A 9,531-nucleotide genomic window follows, 5' to 3' on the forward strand; every position below is an offset into this window, starting at 1 on the left:
AGCAATGATGAGTGTACCCCTTTCTCCACACCCTCTCCAGCAAAGGCTATCATTGGTGTTTTTCATTTTAGCCATTCTGACAGGTGTAAGATGGTATCTTAAAGTTGTCTTGATTTGCATTTCCCTGATCGCTAAGGAAGTTGAGCATGACCTTAAGTGTCTTTTGGCCATTTGAACTTCTACTGTTGAGAATTCTCTGTTCAGCTCAGAGCCCCATTTTATAATTGGGTTGATTGGCCTTTTACGGTCTAGTTTCTTGAGTTCTTTATATATTTTGGAGATCAGACCTTTGTCAGTTGCGGGGTTGGTGAAGATCTTCTCCCAGGCAGTAGGTTGCCTTTGTGTCTTAGCGACAGTGTCCTTTGCTTTACAGAAGCTTCTCAGTCTCAGGAGGTCCCATTTATTCAATGAGGTCCTTAATGTCTGTGCTGCTGGGTTTATACGTAGGAAGTGGTCTCCTGTGCCCATATGTTGTAGAGTACTTCCCACTTTCTCTTCTATCAGGTTCAGTGTGTTCGGACTGATATTGAGGTCTTTAATTCATTTGGACTTGAGTTTTGTGCATGGTGATAGAATTTTTGTTAGTTTTAATGTCCCTAAAATTTACATGTAATGTAGGTTCAATATTGAAACATTGCTTCCAAACATATATATTCTAAAGACTCACCTACATGGTGCCTACAAGTAGATCATTTTAAATATAATGATTTAGGCTGTTAAGGATAATGGGAAAGACACACTAGACAAACTCCAATAAAATAGAAACTCCAGACAGATGTGTGAATGTTAGACAAAACTGACTTCAAAGCAATGGACAAGCAGAGGGGGACATGCCATGTGTTCCCTGGGGATATGTCCAAGAGTCTTAGTGGGTGCCTAGGGCTTCAGCTAGTACTAACATATCACGTTTCATACCAGGTTCTTTCCTGTGTGTGTGTGTGTGTGTCGAGGCTTAGTGTATATATCAGACACAGGAAAAGATTAACAGCAATAGATGAGTTATTGTGACCATATGTTGTAACATACCTTACATGAGTGACCTGAGGACCTCCCTGTGTGGTACTGACCTATGCTTACTCCTGGGGTACTGCAGCAGGTTGCGGAACCCATGTGATGAGATAGTGAAGCAAGCTGCTGAGATAATCCTCATTGATCACTGGGAAGCTGCCCTGAGTAGCCACATGAGTTGTAGGCTGTCCAACTCTGTGCTTCCATCCTTGGAAAAGAATCAAGCCTTTGTACAGTTTGTTCTTGCTACAAACACTGATGCCTATTAATTAGAGAGTAGTTGTCTCAGTTGGCAGATGATTAACTGTCATGGCATAGCTATGTATTCAAGTAACCCTCAGAGAAGAGTGCAATTTAAAAATTATTTCTGAAAAATTTCTTTTACTATTTTTATGCCACACTTGACTTTGGGTTAGGCTGTGGAAGATGAAGTCATGAATGAGGAATGACTGCCATTTTCAAGGTCTAGAAACACATTAGACATCTAATCAGTATTTACTCAGAGCAAAGCAAATCCACCTAACACTGTTCTGTTTACAGGAACCACATAAGTATGTGGTCATCTGTCATCACATCAAGGCTAGACTTTGGAACCATTTACGATATCAGATCTGGTGGGTGTCATCTGAGATACAGCCGCGGAAGGCTGTGGTGATATCCTGAATGCTTTCTTGGATTGCCAGCACTGGTGACCTCAGGAGAGTTTTTATTGTCTCTGTGAGCCTTATGAACATGACCTGGAAATGATACAACTTTCAGTGGTCCACCACCCTACCCAGAGCTGACACAACCACATAAAAACTATCACAGAACCAGCCCTTCTTGTCCCTCTCAGATTCTTTATAAAACTTTGTAAAGGCTTGTGCCTGTTTTAAGCGGCCAAGCTCCCAGAGATTTGTTTCTTTGCAATATTGGATGACGGAGGTGAGATGAGTTGGTAGTTTGAGTTCTGTGGATGATTGACATATTCCCTTTCATGTGAGTTATAGTTCAGGAGTTTTAGGTCTCCAGGGTTAACAGCATCTAATTGTGTTACTTAAAGTTCAATCCAGTGAAGCAAGGAAGTTGATCAAGATCTTAAGTGAAGCTGAGGATCACCCACTCACCTGGGAGTCTAGATAGCAACAGCCTGCTAAGCCTGGGGTTTCTGAAATGACCTCCCAGATAACACAGAATTTACCTTCTCACCAGGTGGTGGAGACCTGAGCTGTAGGACACAAAGAAGCTGTGACATACTACTGTGCGAGAGCTGGGTGTCAAGAATAAAGACATGCCTGTGCTTCACCACAGTCCTGAGGGGAGCTGGCTATCCCTTCTTGATCCCATGATACTCTAGAAAGCTGCCTATGACATTTGATGGACTTGGGGATAGGATCTCGCTCTGGCTTCCTGTTGACTCTCTGGTCCTTGAATTCTCTGCTGAATGAATTCAGACAAGACTCAGAGTGTGGTGTAGAAGAAAGGCGATTTATTTATTTATGTGTCTGTCTATCTATCTATCTATCTATCTATCTATCTATCTATCTATCTATCTATCTATCATCTACCTATCTACCTATCATCTATCTATCTTTGTTTTTTTCCAGACAGTATTTCTTTGTAGTTTTGGAGCCTGTCCTAGAACTATCTTGTAGACCAGGTTGGCTTCAAACTCACAAAGATCTACCTGCCTCTGCCTCCTGAATGTTGGGATTAAAGGTGTGCACCACCATGGCCTGGCCAAAGAAAGGCAATTTATTATAGAACAAAAGGAGGCACTCTCAAGAATGACAGTGAGCAATAAACCAAGGGGCATTATGCTGGCATGTGTATTTAGATAGACTTTTTACTATTTTCTTTCTTTTTATTTTTCTCTCATATATTACATCCCAACTGCAGTTTTCCCTCCCTCTTCCCCTCTCAGTACCCCCACCCCTCATCCCTTCTCCCCAAGATCCACTCCTCCTCCTTTCTCTTCAGAAAAGGGCAGGCCTCCCAGGGATATCACCAAACATGACATGTCAAGTTATGATAAAACTAGACACATCCCCTCATATGAAGGCTGGACTCAGTAGAAGGAAAAGGGTCCCAAAAGCAGGCAAAAGAATTATAGACAATTCCTGCTCCCACTGTTAGTAGTACTACAGGAACTCTAAGATACATTACCATAACATATAAAGAGAATATAGGTCAGACCCATACAGGATATAATCTGATTGTTGGTTCAGTTTCTGTGAGCCTTTATAGGCCCTGGTTAGTTGATTCCGTGGGCTGTTTTCTTGTGATGCCTTGACCTGACTCCTACAACCCTTCTTCTCCCTCTTCTGCAGGATTTGCTATGGACCCCTGCACCTATTCATCAGTTGCTAGATGAAGTCTCTCTGATGACAGCTATGCTGGAGATTGATTTGGTTATATGAGATGACTACTTCAGGTTTCATAGCTACCATTACTAAGAGTTTTCAGTAGGGTCACCCTCATGGATTCCCGGGGGTTTCCATTGCGTTAGGTTTCTACCTCACCCTGAAATGCCCCCCCATTTCAGGGATCTCAGAGATCTGCCTGCCTCTGCCTCCCAAGAGCTGGGATTAAAGGCGTGTGCAACCAAGTCCAGCCCAGTATGCTCCTAGTAGAGAAGGATCTTAGAAAATACAATATGAGTACCGGATGTGGCTTGTTGTATCTGCCCATCCCAGGTCAGAAGCGGGGAACACATTCATGTGCATACTCAGGCAACACATGGTTATTTACATCTAGAATTTGTTTCCACATACCCTGACTCATTTTGGTTGTAACATGGGTTTCTCCAACTCCAGTATGAGTCACTTTAACATCACTGTTTCTCTTGCAAATTGGACTTCTCTGCCAATAAGATACCGCTGTCCTCAGCACAGGTCCCACTTCATCAGGCTCTGGGGATGACCACACTTCTATTTCTCATGGGTCACATGACAGGTCATGTGCTCTTTCTGCCCCCTCTCCTGGCATACTTTGACTTGCCTGTGCAGGGCACACGTCTAGGAACCACGTGGGCAGAGATCTTACACTGCTGCAAGGTTACCTCATCTTGGAGAGTCAGTGGCACCAAGAACCAGTTGACTTGAGGGTCCCAAACAGGATGAGGAGTGAAGGAGCCTGGAAAGAGCAAATGCCCTGGGAATTTCTCAGAAACCTAAGGAGTGCTTTATGGACACCCTTTGCTATAACGCCCATAGGCTGGACAGTGGTGTTAGCCTGAATTGGGTGTTATCTGAAGTTTCTATTGTCTCATGTGGTGCTCCTATCAGGGGCCAAAACCCTCGATAAAGAGCCAATTAAACCCTGCTTCTTTATCCGCTGTTATTTTATGTGACAGCAGTAACTAATCTCTGTAGACAGGTGGCCTTTTGTCTCCCAGGACAGGGAAGTGGGCAAAGGCTTTGAACTCCTGCCTGGAGGAAGTGGCCTGCTGCTTTGTAGGGAGATGTCTTGAGATGGCAGGAGACATGGGCTGCCTAGAACAAGGCTGTGCCTGTGGTCAGTAAAGGGGAGGGTCTGGGCAGAGGAGGGGGAGCCAGCTGTGCCTGTGATAGCTATAGAGAAGCTAGTTATGTGCCCTTCCAGATCAGGATTGCCTGTTGAGAAGCTCAGGTTAAAACTCAGCCTGAGGAGCATACCCCCCGACATGTGGACATGTACCCTTGTTCTGCTGGCCTGGTTGGTGGGTAGTGCTTACTCCCAGCCTCTCTCTGACCCAGGCCTGGGTCCAGAGCATCTCCATCCTTGGAACAGCAGTGGGTACTCAGTGATCAGTCTACAGTGGCTCTCTGTGCGGGCTCCCTTCCTCACCACTGTATGGACCTTGGTGGCTCTTTCCTCTGTCCTAGGTAAGCAGTAGCATCAGCTTAAGGTTTTTGTTCTATGTTCATTAACAAAGATTTTTCTATTTCATGTCCTACTTACCAGGCTTCATCATTAATCTAGTAACTTTACTCTTTCCATACAAAAATGGGTCTCCAAAGCCCTGGTATACATCTATTGGCCCTAGTCACTCAGTGATCTTCTCAAGAGACCCAGAGACCCTCTGGGCTCTCAGTCTACCCAGTCTCTCAGCTGGTCAGGAATAAAGGAGGCTGCACTTTGAAGCCTGTGGGATTTTGAGGGGACAGTGAAGTGAAATGTGTTCTGAATACATTGGGTCGAGTAGCCCCTGAGTACATACAGATGTTGTACAGCAACGGGGAGGGGCCCTGTGCCTGACTGATGTCCATCTGTGTACAAGCCGCACAGAGAGTGACATGTCCCTTACACGTGGTGAGCTGTCCCATCTGAGTGCTTGGTATCTTCCTTAGATCTGATGCTGTCTATAAAGTGAGATTGAGGTTTAGTTGGTACATTGACTATACCAAATTGTATACCCAATGGGTAAAACTATACAGAACTGATAACTCATCTCGAAGGCAGAATCTGATCTGCGCTGTTAAATCCAATTAAATAAGAGCTGACCACTACTTGGAAATGATCACATTAAGATGAAGAAAACAGGGTATTGGGGCAAGAATCTGGACTTTTTTAGGAGGATTCAATGAGCTGGAACTCTTCTTGGCAGTCAGTGCTGGTCACATCTTGTTGGCAGCGGATTAAAGGGCCAGTACAGCCCCACTTGGCCACGAGGGTCCATCGGCCCAGAATAAAGAGTACGTGAAGAAATGGCTTGTGGAATGGAAGCCTGACCCCTGAAGCCTGACTGAGGCCATAGCTCAAAAGAAAAGTCATTTCCATGACTGGAGCAGGTGTTCTCCACTTCCCAGGGCCACAGGCACCACCTCACACTTTCCCCCCCGTGCCAAGTTCTCACAACCCTGCTACGGTTTCCGTGTACCAAGATCTCATGATCTTCTCAGGCTTCCTGTGTCAGGTCTTATGCCTTTCCCAGGGTCTCTGTATGTCAAATGCTCACAACCATTTTTTAATTTTTTTTAAAAAAAACTTATTTTTTCTCATTTTACATGCCAAATCTAGTACCACTCCCTCTCCTCCTGCTCCCTCCACTTTTCCCCCATCCCACCCCCATCTACTCCTCAGAGAGGGTAAGGATGCCCATGGGGAGTCAACAAAGTCTAGCACATTGCTTTGAGGCAGGACCAAGGCCCTCCCCACTATAACTAGGCTGAGTAGGGAATCCTTCCAAAGAGAATGGGTTCCAAAAGGTCAGAACAAGCAGTAGGGATAAATCCTGGTGCCACTGCCAGTGGAGCCACAGTCTTCCTCGGCGATACCACTGTCCCCCACAGTCAGAGGGCCTATTTTGGTCCTTTGCTCATTCCCTCGCTGTTAGACCAGAGTTGGCAGACTCATTAGCTCAGGTAAACTGTTTCAGTGGGTGTCCCCATCATGGTCTTGACCGCTTTGTCTTCTCACTCCTTCCACACTTCGACTGGACTTTGGGAGCTCACAGCCCTTTTGCAGTCCCTGTTTACTATGATCAAAAGTAACTCAGAGAGAGAAGAGTCATCCAGGAAAATCATGGCTAGGAAGCTGGAGGCAGAAACTGAAGTAGAAACTGTGGAGCAATGCTGTGCACTGACTTTCTTCTCGTGGTTTTCTGTTTGATTTCTTTACTATCAAGGACCGTCTTCCTAGATGGCATCACCCATGGAGGCTGGGTTCTTCCACACCAATTGATTCTGTCAATCTTATTGGTGGCGGGGGGGGGGGCTTTTCTCAATCAAGAGTCCCTTTTCCCAAATAACTCTACTTGGGTCAAATTCACAAAAAAAAGTAACCAGAATACACAATTTCCTTGAAAGTGACCTGTAAATTCCTTGTAGCTTCTTTGGAGATAATTTAAAAATATTTATTAATTGAATGCAGTTCCAATCTTAACCCCATTGGTGCTTATGAATATAAATTAGCCAGACAGGCTGAAATTTACACAGAAGGGTGAAGTTTGAGAAGAGCCATGCAGCACTGGCTCAAGAGTAGCGGGAGATCATAGAAAGTCTTCAAACAATTTCTCACTACATATGAATCTTTGGTCAGCTTCTTGCGTTGTGCTCAACTTCTCCTGGTCAGTAGCCTTTGTTTTAGTTTTCTCCTTGAGAAATGTATTAACACGTGAAATTAATCTGTATGAAACTTTTCCTCTGCGTCTTTACATGGCTCAGTGGTACTTTTCCACTAACCTGCCTCCCCTGAAGCCCACATGGTTCTTACTAAGCTGTTGTTTTAACAAGTATGCATATGTCTGTTCCATTAATGATAAGCTAGTGGGTCATTTTAAAGTATGTGGAATGATGCCCTCGGAGGGCCTTGCTTCTCCCCAGCTGTTTCAGGAACCCAGGACGTCCCAGCACTTTGTACTATTTTGGAGGAAGTGCAAGGCCACAGAGGATCACAGAGCTGGGTCTTCTGGCCTATAATAGGGCTAACAGAAGACTCAAGTGTGCTCAGGGGGCTCATGTGCATATAAAGAACTCCGCGGCACAGAACCATCCAATACAGGAGGTGACAGTGATGGAGGATTCAGAAAGTGCTCACTCCATATCAGCCCAGACTACAAGCGTGCTGTGGGATGCCGTGCATAGCCTGTGCAATAGCCTTCCCAAGGGAAGTAAGAGAAGAGCACGCACATCTACCAGGGATGTGTGCACTCCGGGCTTCCACCCTTCCTACCTTTTAGTATTTGGCCTCCTGGGCTCTGGTTCCTCAGAGAGCGAACTCTGCCCTTAAGCAGGAGGAACCATACTAATTTTATATGGAACCAAACTAATTTCCTCTTCCTCATCACTCCCTTTAAGCCAACTGAACATCAACATTTGGGGATAATCTAGAATATCAGAGATACTGCAGAAGCCAACATTTCACTGGTGGTCTCAGGTCTGCTCCCCAACCCCCAGCTAGGCAGGAAGAACTGGGTTTCAAGGATGGGGACTCCTCTGAAGGCTCTTGCTCACCTACCTTTATTTGAGGTCCCCAGAAGCCCTGAGAATATGAATCAACTCCTCCTGCTTACACAGTCCTCTTAAGTTATTTGGTTTTCATTCACATGCACTAAATATATATGCCAGGTGGTGGTGGCACATGCCTTTAATTCCGGCACTTGGGAGGCAGAGGCAGATCTCAGTGAGTTTGAGGCCAGCCTGGTTTACCAAGTGAGTTCCAGGGCAGCCAGGATTGTTACACAGAGAAATCCTGTCTTGAAAAACAAACAAACAGACAAACAAACAAAAAGGAAGAAAAGTATAAACATTAGTGGCATTCTGTGTGATATTTCCACACATGTGCACAGTGTGCATTGACCAAACCCAGCCTCCCTTCATCCTCCCTCCTTCGCTCCAATCTCTAATAAACACTCCTACATCCAGAGTAACATTTTAGGCTCCACATAAGCAAGAATAGGTACACAAGTATCTGGCTTTCTCCTGTTAACATGTCTTGCAGCTTCATGTATTTTGCTGAAAATGGCAACATTTTGTCTTTCTTTATGGCTTAATAATATTCCATTGTATATATATATATATATATATATATATATATCACATTTAATTTATCCATTTTTCTACTGATGGACACCTACCTAGGCTAACGCTGTATCTTGGCTCTGGAGAATAGCACAACAAACGCAGGAATGCAGGTCTCTCTCTAGCATGGTGATGTAATTTCCCTTGGATATGTAGTCAGGCAGTAGAGTCATATGTCCTCTGGTGACTGTGCTGTTTACGTTCCAGGCAGCACTGTGTGTGAGTCCATTCTCCACACCCTCAGCAGTGTCGTTTTTATACGCCAATAACAAACTTCCTGAGAAAGAAATCATAACATCAATAACATTTACCATACATAAAAATAAGTAAACTAAAACCAAGCATAAATTTAACCAAGGATGCGAAGGATTTCTGCAATGGGAAACAAAGAAACGAAAGAGTGGGAAGGCCTTCTGCGTTTAGTGAATTAGAAGCAATGCTATTGCTAAAATGTACACACTACAAAGAAATCTGCATGTTCAACATACTCCTCCATCAAAGCACCGATGACATTCTTCATAAAACTAGAAACGTGATTTTAAAATTTATAAAGATAGTCAGATTCAGAATAGCTAAAGCAATCAATCCCGAGTAGGAACAGCAGTCCTGGAAACATCACAGTGCCTGATCTCAAGCTACATAACAAAGAAAGAGTAACAAAACAGTATGGAATAGCATGAAAACAGACATGTAGATGAATGGAACAGAACAGAGGAATAAACCCACACAGGTATAGCCAACTGAATCTCAACAAGGGCACCCAAAATATACACTGATAAAACAGGATTGTCAGCAAGTGATGCTGGGGAGCTGGGAACCCACCTGTAGAAGATTGGAATCTGAACACTATCCCTCATCTTGTCCAATAACAAATACATACATGAACAGAAAAATTAAATACCTAAGTGTAAGATCTGAAACTCAGGGCAGAGGATATGTCTGGAAGAAGAAGAAGAAGAAGAAGAAGAAGAAGAAGAAGAAGAAGAAGAAGAAGAAGAAGAAGAAGAAGAAGAAGAAGAAGAAGAAGAAGAAGAGGAAGGAG

This window comes from Microtus ochrogaster, chromosome 19 (assembly GCF_000317375.1).
Source record: "Microtus ochrogaster isolate Prairie Vole_2 chromosome 19, MicOch1.0, whole genome shotgun sequence".
NCBI classification, from domain to species: domain Eukaryota; kingdom Metazoa; phylum Chordata; class Mammalia; order Rodentia; family Cricetidae; genus Microtus; species Microtus ochrogaster.